The 9,923-nt window shown below is 43.5% G+C and overlaps 2 pseudogenes; both read right to left on the bottom strand.

The window, feature by feature from the left end:
• Nucleotides 1–1,313: 1,313 nt before the first annotated feature.
• LOC137937306 (xylose isomerase-like) lies at nt 1,314–1,831 on the bottom strand (annotated as a pseudogene).
• A 5,530-nt stretch (nt 1,832–7,361) lies between these two features.
• On the bottom strand, nt 7,362–9,042 carry LOC137937305 (IAA-amino acid hydrolase ILR1-like 4; annotated as a pseudogene).
• Between the last annotated feature and the right edge of the window lie 881 nt (nt 9,043–9,923).

The raw sequence follows: 9,923 nt of genomic DNA, 5'->3' as shown, positions 1-9,923 counted from the left end.
AGCATTAGGAGTAATCCAGTTAACACTATTGAAGAACATTTCTCACAACGTAGCATCAGAGAAAACCACAGTGGGGATGATGAAGATTTTGTTTAACATGTATGAGAAGCCTTCCACAAATAATAAGGTACATATCATGAAAAAATACTTCAATTTAAAGATGACAGAAAATACATCAGTGGCATCACATTTGAATGAATTTAGAATGATTTTTAATCAATTGACCTCGGTTTAGATTAAATTTGATGATGAGGTTCGTGCCTTTATTCTTTTGGCGTCTCTGCCAAATTGTTGGGAGCCTATGTGTTACGGTCCCGAATTTGACATAAGGATTCATTGGGAGGATCTTGGATCTGCCACGGGTTACGGGTCTGCCATCCATTACTGTAGGGATAGTAAGAAGACATGGGGAAGACGAAGATCAATGGAGGATGAGAGAATACGTGGGTTTTTGAGGAAAACCCTAACCTCGAGATCAAGAAGGTGATCTCAAGCCTCTTTACGCTAGATTTAACCTAATTCTCAATTTTTTTTCTTTCTCATTAATCATACCCCTTAAATAGGGTTCACCCTGTTAGGGTTTAAGATAAAATATTACAAAAATACCTTTATAAATAAAATATTCCAAAAATACCCTTATAAATAAAATATTACAAAAACACCCCTGTGGCCTAAATTTGAAATAACTAAAGTAAATTAAAGAAAACAACTAAAATAATAATGTTATTGCGTGCATAACATTACAGGTCTGCCATCCATTACTGTAGGGATAGTAGGAAGACATGGGGAAGACGAAAATCAATGGAGGATGAGAGAATACGTGGGTTTTTGAGGAAAACCCTAACCTCGAGATCAAGAAGGTGATCTCAAGCCTCTTTACGCTAGATTTAACCTAATTCTCAATTTTTTTCTTTCTCATTAATCATACCCCTTAAATAGGGTTCACCCTGTTAGGGTTTAGGATAAAATATTACAAAAATATCCTTATAATAAAATATTCCAAAAATACCCCTATAAATAAAATATTACAAAAACACCCATGTGGCCTAAAATTGAAATAAATTAAATTAAAGAAAACAACTAAAATAATAATGTTATTGCGTGCATAACATTACCCCTCCCCTCCCCACACCCCCCCCCCCCCCCCCCCCCCCCCCCCCCCCGGGGAAGAACGAGGTTGTCCTCAAGCTCGGAAAGTAGGTCTGCTTGCCCGTGTCGATGTCGCCATCCATTCGCATGTGTCCGCCCTCTGGAGTACAAAACTAGAGCATCCACCAAGAGAAATAATATTTTTTCCTCCATAACCAGTTAGGTCAAGCGAAAACAAAAAAAATTAGCTTCTCTGACAGGGCATCCATCCCAGATATATGAGCAATGAATAAATCTTCTGGATCTGTACTCTCTCCGAAGTTTTGCATCAAAGTTGAATCCCCCCAAGTGCCAGCCCTCCATTTCTAACCACACACAGCATAATCAGAGTGGCCTCTCCAATGTCCACGAGGACTTGAACATTGTCCCAACAATTATGGGGGTCGTCCGTGTTTGCATCAATGTTGCCAAGCAACCCACTGATCCTTGCAGTTTCAAGCTCATGGAAACAACTGTGTTTGGATAGGGTAGCATGGTTACACTCACTGTTGGGTTTGAATTCCCCTGAAAGACCATATTGTAGGAGAAAGGTTGCTAGAGTAGCAGCATCGCACTCATACTGGTGCGTAGTGGGTTCTTGTGGTTTAGTTTCAATCAAAAGAGTACCGGTAAATCCGATTTTTTGCTTCCAATCAGCCGCAGCTTTAAGAAAAGTTGCCATATGATCCAACTCCCTTTTCATATTTGTGTGTAAGAGAGATTGATATCTATTAGAATGTATTTATTTATTTTATTATTTTATTAATTTATTTTTTATGTAATAATTGTAATTTACTATTTTGCCCCTTACTCTTTAAAAACCCCTCTGTATCCTGTAAATCGACGGAACATTGATTTTAATTTTACGCCTGTTTTCCGTCTTCCCGACTGTGTCTTCCCGACGACAAACCTCAACGGCTCTTTGCCATTCGAGGTTCTAACATGGTATCAGAGCGGACGATCCGCAATTTCTGATTCTCATTCGGACGACGGCGCTTCATTTCTTTTTTCGGCTACCGTTTTCCGGTGGTTTTGCCATTATTTTCGACAAAGGGGTTTCCGCCCTCAGTTCGGACTGGACTCTGCGGTTGAAGCTGTTGGGAGACTCTTCTGGTATTTCCGGCATTTTGATTCCGGTGGTTATTCCCGGCAAAGAGGTTAGCTTCCGTTCCCATTTACTTTTCCTCTGGATTCCGTCGCCGAGAGGTTGGATTTCCTCTCCTGCGTTCGTTTTCTGGTTTTTGGGCGCCGATTTTGGGCGTAGCCTTTGGTTCCGTGACGAGGTATAGTTTCCGGCGCCGAGAGGGTCACCGACGCCGAGAGCGTCACCGAGAGGCTGCGCTGGTTATTTTTCTGGCCTTCTCTGGTTGGCCGAGTTGGTTTGGATCTCTCTGGCTTCTTTGGTTGGCCGAGAGGACTCTGTTGGTCTTGGAAATCTTGAGGGCAGTGGCCACTTTGGGTTTTCTGTGGATTATTTCTGCTCGATTTTTTTTTCGAGCTAGCTGTGGATTTGAATTCTTTTGAAAAGCTTTGGTAGGAGATCTGGTGAAAAAAAAAAAAAAAAAAAAATTTGAAGTTACATTGGTGGTCAGTTGCATTAGTGCTCTATGGAGACTTATTCATCTTCAGATTCCGGTTTACGTACCAGTTCGGCTCGTTCAGTTTTTGACGAATCATCGAATCCGTACTATATTCACCACTCGGACAGCCCCGGGCAAGTCCTTGTCTCTCAACTTCTTACCGGTGAAAATTACACCAGTTGGAGCCGTGCAATGTTGATCGCCCTATCCGTAAAGAACAAAGTCGGATTTGTCGATGGCTCCATCCTTGAACCTCCCAGTGCTGATCCTATTCTGCTCAACTCCTGGACCCGGAACAACAATATGGTCATCTCTTGGATCCTAAATTCCGTCTCCAAGGAACTCTCTGCGAGTGTTATCTTTGCTGCATCTGCCCGAGAAATTTGGCTCGATCTTAGGGATCGTTTTCAACAGCGGAACGGCCCTCGTATTTTTCAACTCAAACGGGAATTGATGAACTTGCGTCAAGACAAGGATTCAGTTAGTACTTATTTTACCAAATTGAAAACCATTTGGGAAGAACTGCGCAACTACCGCCCTCATTGTTCTTGTGGGAAATGCTCCTGCGGTGGCGTTACAAATCTTAATGATCACCACCATATGGAGTATATCATGTCCTTCTTAATGGGCCTTGACGACTCTTTCTCCCATGTTCGTGGTCAGTTGCTCCTCATGGATCCGATGCCCCCTCTTAACCATGTTTTTTCTCTGGTTGTCCAAGAGGAACAACAACGACGAACTACTCATGCCTCGGGTTCGAATGCTTCCACTAACACAATGGCGTTTGCAGTTAAATCTGATAAGACAGAGGTTAGTAAATTTGGGAACAACAACGACAGAGGTTACAATGCTCCACGTCCTCCGCCTTATCATACTTCCCGGACTCAGAATTCCAGTGCTCCTCGGAATCAAAACAAGGACAAGTATTACTGTACCACTGCAAGACTACTGGCCATACCATCTCTCGTTGCTTCAAGCTCCATGGCTATCCGTCTGGCTCTACATTCAACACCAAGCAAAATTCTCCTGCTGCTGTTCATCAAGTTTCCCTTGCTGATGCTCGCCCTGGTTCTTCTTCTGTTGGGGGTTTTATTCAGAATCTGGACCCCACTCAATGTCAGCAGCTCATATCCATGCTTTCTACACAACTGAGTAGCTCAGCAACGGTCACCACTACTCCAGCCTCTTCTACATCTGATTGCTTGGCAGGTACTTGTTTTTCTGTATCCTTATGTTCTTTAAGTTCTTCCACCCCATTCTGGATTGTCGACTCCGGAGCTACTCGACATATTTGCTCACAAGCTCATGTTTTTACCTCCTTGCATGCTATTCCTCATACTACCGTTACTTTGCCAGATAATTCTCATTTTTTGGTCCGTTTTGCTGGTGATATTCAATTACATTCTCACCTTATACTTAAAGACGTACTATTTGTCCCTCAATTCAAATTCAACTTAATCTCTGTTAGTGCTTTAGTTACTGCTTCAGGCCTTACAGTAATTTCTTTCCTGATTGTTTTGTCATACAGGATCTTTCCACCCAGCGGACGATTGGCAGGGGTGACAAAGTTCAAGATCTCTATGTCCTCCGTGCTCAACATTTGCCCTCTGCTTCTCATGTTTTTGTTAGCAATGTTTCTGCCCATGTTTGGCATAATAGGCTAGGACACATTTCTTTCAAGCGACTTGATTTTTTGAAGGATCAGTTGCACTGTGATGTAACTAGATTACACAAAGCAAATCCTTGTTATATTTGTCCTCTTGCTAAACAACGTAGACTATCTTTTGAATCTCATAATCATTTATCAAAATTTCCTTTTGATCTTGTGCACTGTGACATTTGGGGACCATATCAAACTGTCTCTTATACTGGCCATCGTTTTTTCTTAACTCTTGTTGATGATTGTACTCGATTTACTTGGATTTATCTACTGAAGACTAAATCTGATGCTATTTCTGTGATACCGCGTTTTTTTAACATGGTTTCTACGCAGTTTAATGCCAAAATCAAAATTTTTTGATCTGATAATGCCCCTGAGTTATCCTTTGTTGATTTTTTTCACGCTCACGGCGTTTTGCACCAGTTTTCATGTGTTGAACGGCCTCAACAAAACTCGGTTGCTGAAAGAAAACATCAACACCTTTTGAATGTGGCTCGGTCTTTGTTTTTTCAATCTCGCATTTCTGTCTCTTTTTGGACCGAGTGTATTCTTACTGCGGCTTTCTTAATTAATAGAACCCCTTCTCCCCTCTTGCAACATAACACACCCTTTCGTTTGCTCTACAACCGCTCTCCTGATTATTCCCTCTTTCGTGTTTTTGGCTGTTTAGCCTTTGTTTCCACCTTAGCTGCTCATCGTCCCAAGTTCCACCCACGTGCTCGGGTTTGTGTTTTTCTCGGTTATCCAGCTGGTGTAAAAGGGTATAAATTCTATGATGTTGAGACTCACCAAGTTTTTCTTTCAAGAGATGCCGTGTTCCATGAAGACGTTTTCCCTTTTCATACTATTACCAGTTCAACTCAACTTACTGACCCCTTCCCTGATTTTGTTCTGCCTCATTCCTCCCTCCACGCTCCGCCTTTTCCTGACCTTGATTCTTCCCCCCTTCATGATTCTCCAGTTATTCCTGGTGTTCCAGTTGATGATCCCTCGCCTCCTCCTCTTCCTACACTTGTTCCTTCCTCCTCCGCTGTTGCTTCTCTTCGAACATCTACTAGGGCGACTCATCCACCTCATTACCTACAGGATTATCACTGCAATTTAATTACAGGCTCTTCATCCTCTGCTTCCTCCCGTACGTCTTATCCACTCTCTAATTCCATTTCTTACCATGCCCTTTCTGATTCGCACAGAAATTTTGTACTCAGCCTATCTTCTCAAGTTGAACCTCAGTACTATCACCAAGCCGTGAAATGTCCTGACTGGAGGTTGGCTATGCGTGATGAGTTGGCCGCCCTGGAAGCCAACAATACCTGGACCGTCACTCCTCTACCTCCTGATCAACATACCATTGGCTGCAAATGGGTTTATAAAATCAAACTTAATTTTGATGGCTCTATTGAGCGATATAAGGCTCGTTTGGTAGCTAAAGGCTATACCCAACAAGAGGGTTTGGACTTTGTCGACACTTTCTCTCCCGTAGCCAAATTAGTCACTGTGAAGGTTCTTCTTGCCCTTGCTGCTTCTCACGGTTGGCATCTCGCTCAGCTTGATGTCAACAACGCCTTTTTACATGGTGATCTTTTTGAAGAAATCTATATGGATCTTCCTCTTGGCTACCTTCGACAGGGGGAGTCCTCTCCCTCTTCCACCAAACTCGTTTGCAAGCTTCACAAGTCCCTTTATGGCCTCAAACAGGCTTCGCGGCAATGGTATTCCAAATTTTCTCATGTTTTAATCACTTTTGGCTTTCTCCAATCGAAATCTGATTACTCTCTCTTCACCAAAGGTCATGGTTCCTCCTTTGTTGCACTATTGGTTTATGTGGATGATATCATCCTAACTGGTCCTTCCTCTAGTGTTATTAATGAGCTAAAATCTTTTCTGCATACTCAGTTCAAGCTCAAGGATCTTGGTTGTCTTAAGCACTTCCTTGGTCTTGAAATTGTTCACTCCAAGACTGGTATTGTGCTTTCTCAACGTCATTACACCTTACAATTACTTGAAGACTCAGGTTACCTAGCTTGTAAACCTACTCGTGTTCCCATGGATCCCAAGCTTAATTTAACTGCCACTAACGGTGACCTACTTCCTGATATCACCCACTATCGGCGGCTTGTTGGGAAACTGCTTTACCTCACTTTATCTCGTCCCGACATTACCTTTGCCGTTCACAAGCTCACTCAATTTGTGGCCCAACCCCGCCTTCCTCATCTCCAGGCCGTTCATCACCTACTTCGTTATCTCAAGACCAGTCCTGGTCAAGGTTTGTTGTTTTCTTCTACTTCTTCTTTGCAGGTACGCGCCTACTCTGATGCTGATTGGGGATCATGCCTTGATTCTCGCCGCTCTACTACCGGCTTTTGCATCTTCATTGGTGATTCTTTGGTCTCCTGGAAGGCCAAGAAGCAGACCACCGTCTCTCGCTCCTCCGCCGAAGCTGAATATAGAGCACTTTCTTCAATTGCCAGTGAACTTATTTGGTTACAGCAACTGCTTCAAGATTTTCACGTCAAAGCCGACTCTCCTGCGTTACTATACTGTGACAATCAAGCTGCGATACATATTGCTTCTAACCCTACATTTCATGAGCGTACCAAACACATTGAGATCGATTGCCATTTTGTTCGTGAACGTGTTAGTTCGGGCGTCCTCAAGTTACTTCCCATTCGTTCTCCATACCAGTTAGCTGACATGTTCACTAAACCTCTCCCCTTTACTCACATTTTTTCTTTGTTGTCCAAGATGGCTGTCAAGGATATTTATCAGCCACCTTGAGGGGGAGTATTAGAATGTATTTATTTATTTTATTATTTTATTAATTTATTTTTTATGTAATAATTGTAATTTACTATTTTGCCCCTTACTCTTTAAAAACCCCTCTGTATCCTGTAAATCGACGGAACATTGATTTTAATTTTACGCCCGTTTTCCGTCTTCCCGACTATGTCTTCCCGACGACAGACCTCAACGGCTCTTTGCCATTCGAGGTTCTAACAATATCCTTCCCTTCCACCCCAAAAAACATAATTTTTTCCTCCAAGATAATGAGTAACCTCCGTGGCTGTCTTGACTTGCGCTGCAGCATATGCATATACACCTACTTCCGGACTTGTAGCAGCTCCGTGCAGAAAATATGAATGTGCAAAGGCAGCATGAATAACATCCCCAACCGGCAGAGCATCTTCATCAATAGCATAGTAAGGGCTACGTGGAGGATGAGGAGATCCAATCGTCTCCTCCCTTGTACCCAAAAGAATAAAGGTTCCTGGTATGTGGGCCATATAGAAGGCAAAAACCTCACCACCCATAATAGGCTGAGCTATGGGAATATTCTGCACACCAACAATACTAATAGAGGCACGGCGAACATGTTCGTAAATCCTCTCATCATTCCTAGTTGGAGGAATCATGGGCTGCTCTTTGTCAAAGAAGTCTAACGCAGCCCTGCATCAGTGCACAGCTGCCTACCCAGTGATTACCTCTTGAATTATTTGTTTTAATGCATAGAAGCTCTTTTTACGAAAAGCCCTGAAAGTGCCGCCAACTGTTACTGAATCAGGAATGAAAGTGTAAGCACTGCCTCTCTTGATGTGGGACATTGAAACCATCTGTGAATCTAGAGGATCTGCCTCCTTGAGGCAAAGTTTTGTAAGCTGATTACAGAAGATGATGCTGCCAAAATAGGGTCAATTGAAGATTGTGGAATAGCTGCATGGTCTCCCTTTCCACTAATCTTTATTTTGAAGTGTCCACAGCCCGCCAAGAAGTCTCCAGCTTTTAAAGCCACTACTCCTGTGGGATAGTGAAACCCCAAGTGAATTCCCAACATAGCCTCTACATTGTCCAACACATCTTCTTGGAGCCTGTTCCAAGCTCCTGTTCCTTGTACCTCAGCAGGTTGAAATATAAGAACAATGGGATGTTGAAGTGCAGCACTGCTCTCCTTTCCCAAGAAGGACATCTCTGATTCACAGTGCACACTTGTCGCTGCTTGAAATCCACGGAAATTCCGAAAAGAGTTGGTTGACCTGCACCTCATTTCTGCAGTCTCAACTGAGGCACTTCTAATAGCAAAAACATGCAGCACTGATTCGTCTTTCTCCGCATACACAACAGTAGGGTGAGCTCGAATAGCATAATCATTTAACAAGCATGCATTCTTATCATTGTAGACAGCACTACTGCATACTTCAACATTCTCAAAATTAACATATCTAAAACATTGGAATTTCCCATCTCCGTCTTGCTTGACGAGACCCAAAAAATGTAGCACTACAACAGTTAGAGCAGCTGCTGCGGCCTTGTCAATTGAGTAACGACCCCACGCACAGTGACTGTGCTCATCAATAGCAAAATATAGCTCCTCACAAAAAAATTTCAGCAATGGAAAAGATTATGCGTTGACACTGAAATGAAACGTATCCACTAACAGTGCCCAAGCAGGAATTAAATCATCCACAAAACAACCAAGCCACCCTAAAAAAAATTCAGAGGTCCCCAAAAACATTTTCCAATGGGTCCCGGCATCCTCCAAAAAAATTCAGCTCGAACTGCATATCCCCAATCTGAAATTCCAGCATTTGGGCACTGTTTCGCTGCTTCACGAAACAGAGACCCTTCGTCCGCAATTTTCGAGCAGCGTTGCTGCTCCTCAGCCCCTCTGAGCCACATCAACGCCCTAAAAAATTTATCTTGATCTAAAATTTGAGGGAGTTTCCGACTAGTGAAAGCTTCTTTGATCCTAAAATCAATCTCATTCAAATCTCTCCAACGCATTCCGCGACGCTTCCCACCCCCCTCCCCCCCCTCAAATTGGAATTTGGGTTTGCGTTGTTCTGCCGAGAAGTAGATTGTGAGTGGGATGTGTTAGCCTGAAATCCAATCCCACCGGAGTTGTTTCCGACGGCGCCAATGGAGCCTCCTCTTCCTCCGGTGGCCCACGGGAGGACGTAAAGGTGTCCCTACTGGAGGATTTTCCGTTGCCTGGTTCAAGAGGCGTTCTGGCACCCCTTTTCCCCGTCGCCCTTTCTCCCATGTTCTCTACGCCATGCCAGCTGACAGATCGACGGACCCTGATGGGAAGGTGTTACGGTTGCCCACTGAATTTTCTCCGACAGCAAATAGCATCCCTTAGGGGCTTCTCCACTAGGCGATTTGATTTGTGTCCCCTGTGGAGGACTTCTGGTTGCCCGTGATAAGGGGTTTGGGGAATACCCCTCCGATTTCCCCAAATCATCGTCGCCGTTCAGCTTTGGATTTTCGTGCACAGAAATCTTGATTTTTTTGTGACGCCAAGCCTCTCTGTCCATCCGGATTTGAGGTCGCCCCCAAATCGACCGGTGCCGACGATTTTCAAATTTCTCCCTTTTTTGGAATTTCATAATTCCCAACTGCGGATGTCACCACCGCCGGAGATACCAAGAACTCTTCGAGTTCTTGCGTCTTCTATTCGTCTGGATTTGAGGTTGCTCCCAAATCCTCCGCAGAGACTTCGGACAAACGTTTTGATTTTTTCAACCCGTAGTTTGTTTTCCCGTCCGAGACTTCTGCTG

The sequence above is a fragment of the Aristolochia californica genome, unplaced genomic scaffold (assembly GCF_029961685.1).
Source record: "Aristolochia californica isolate CCGP_79_NKW_82.1479 unplaced genomic scaffold, dmAriCali1.0.hap1 SCAF_7, whole genome shotgun sequence".
Taxonomy (NCBI): Eukaryota; Viridiplantae; Streptophyta; class Magnoliopsida; order Piperales; family Aristolochiaceae; genus Aristolochia; species Aristolochia californica.
Note: the sequence above shows the minus strand (reverse complement) of the source record. Positions and strands in the feature narration are given on the sequence as shown.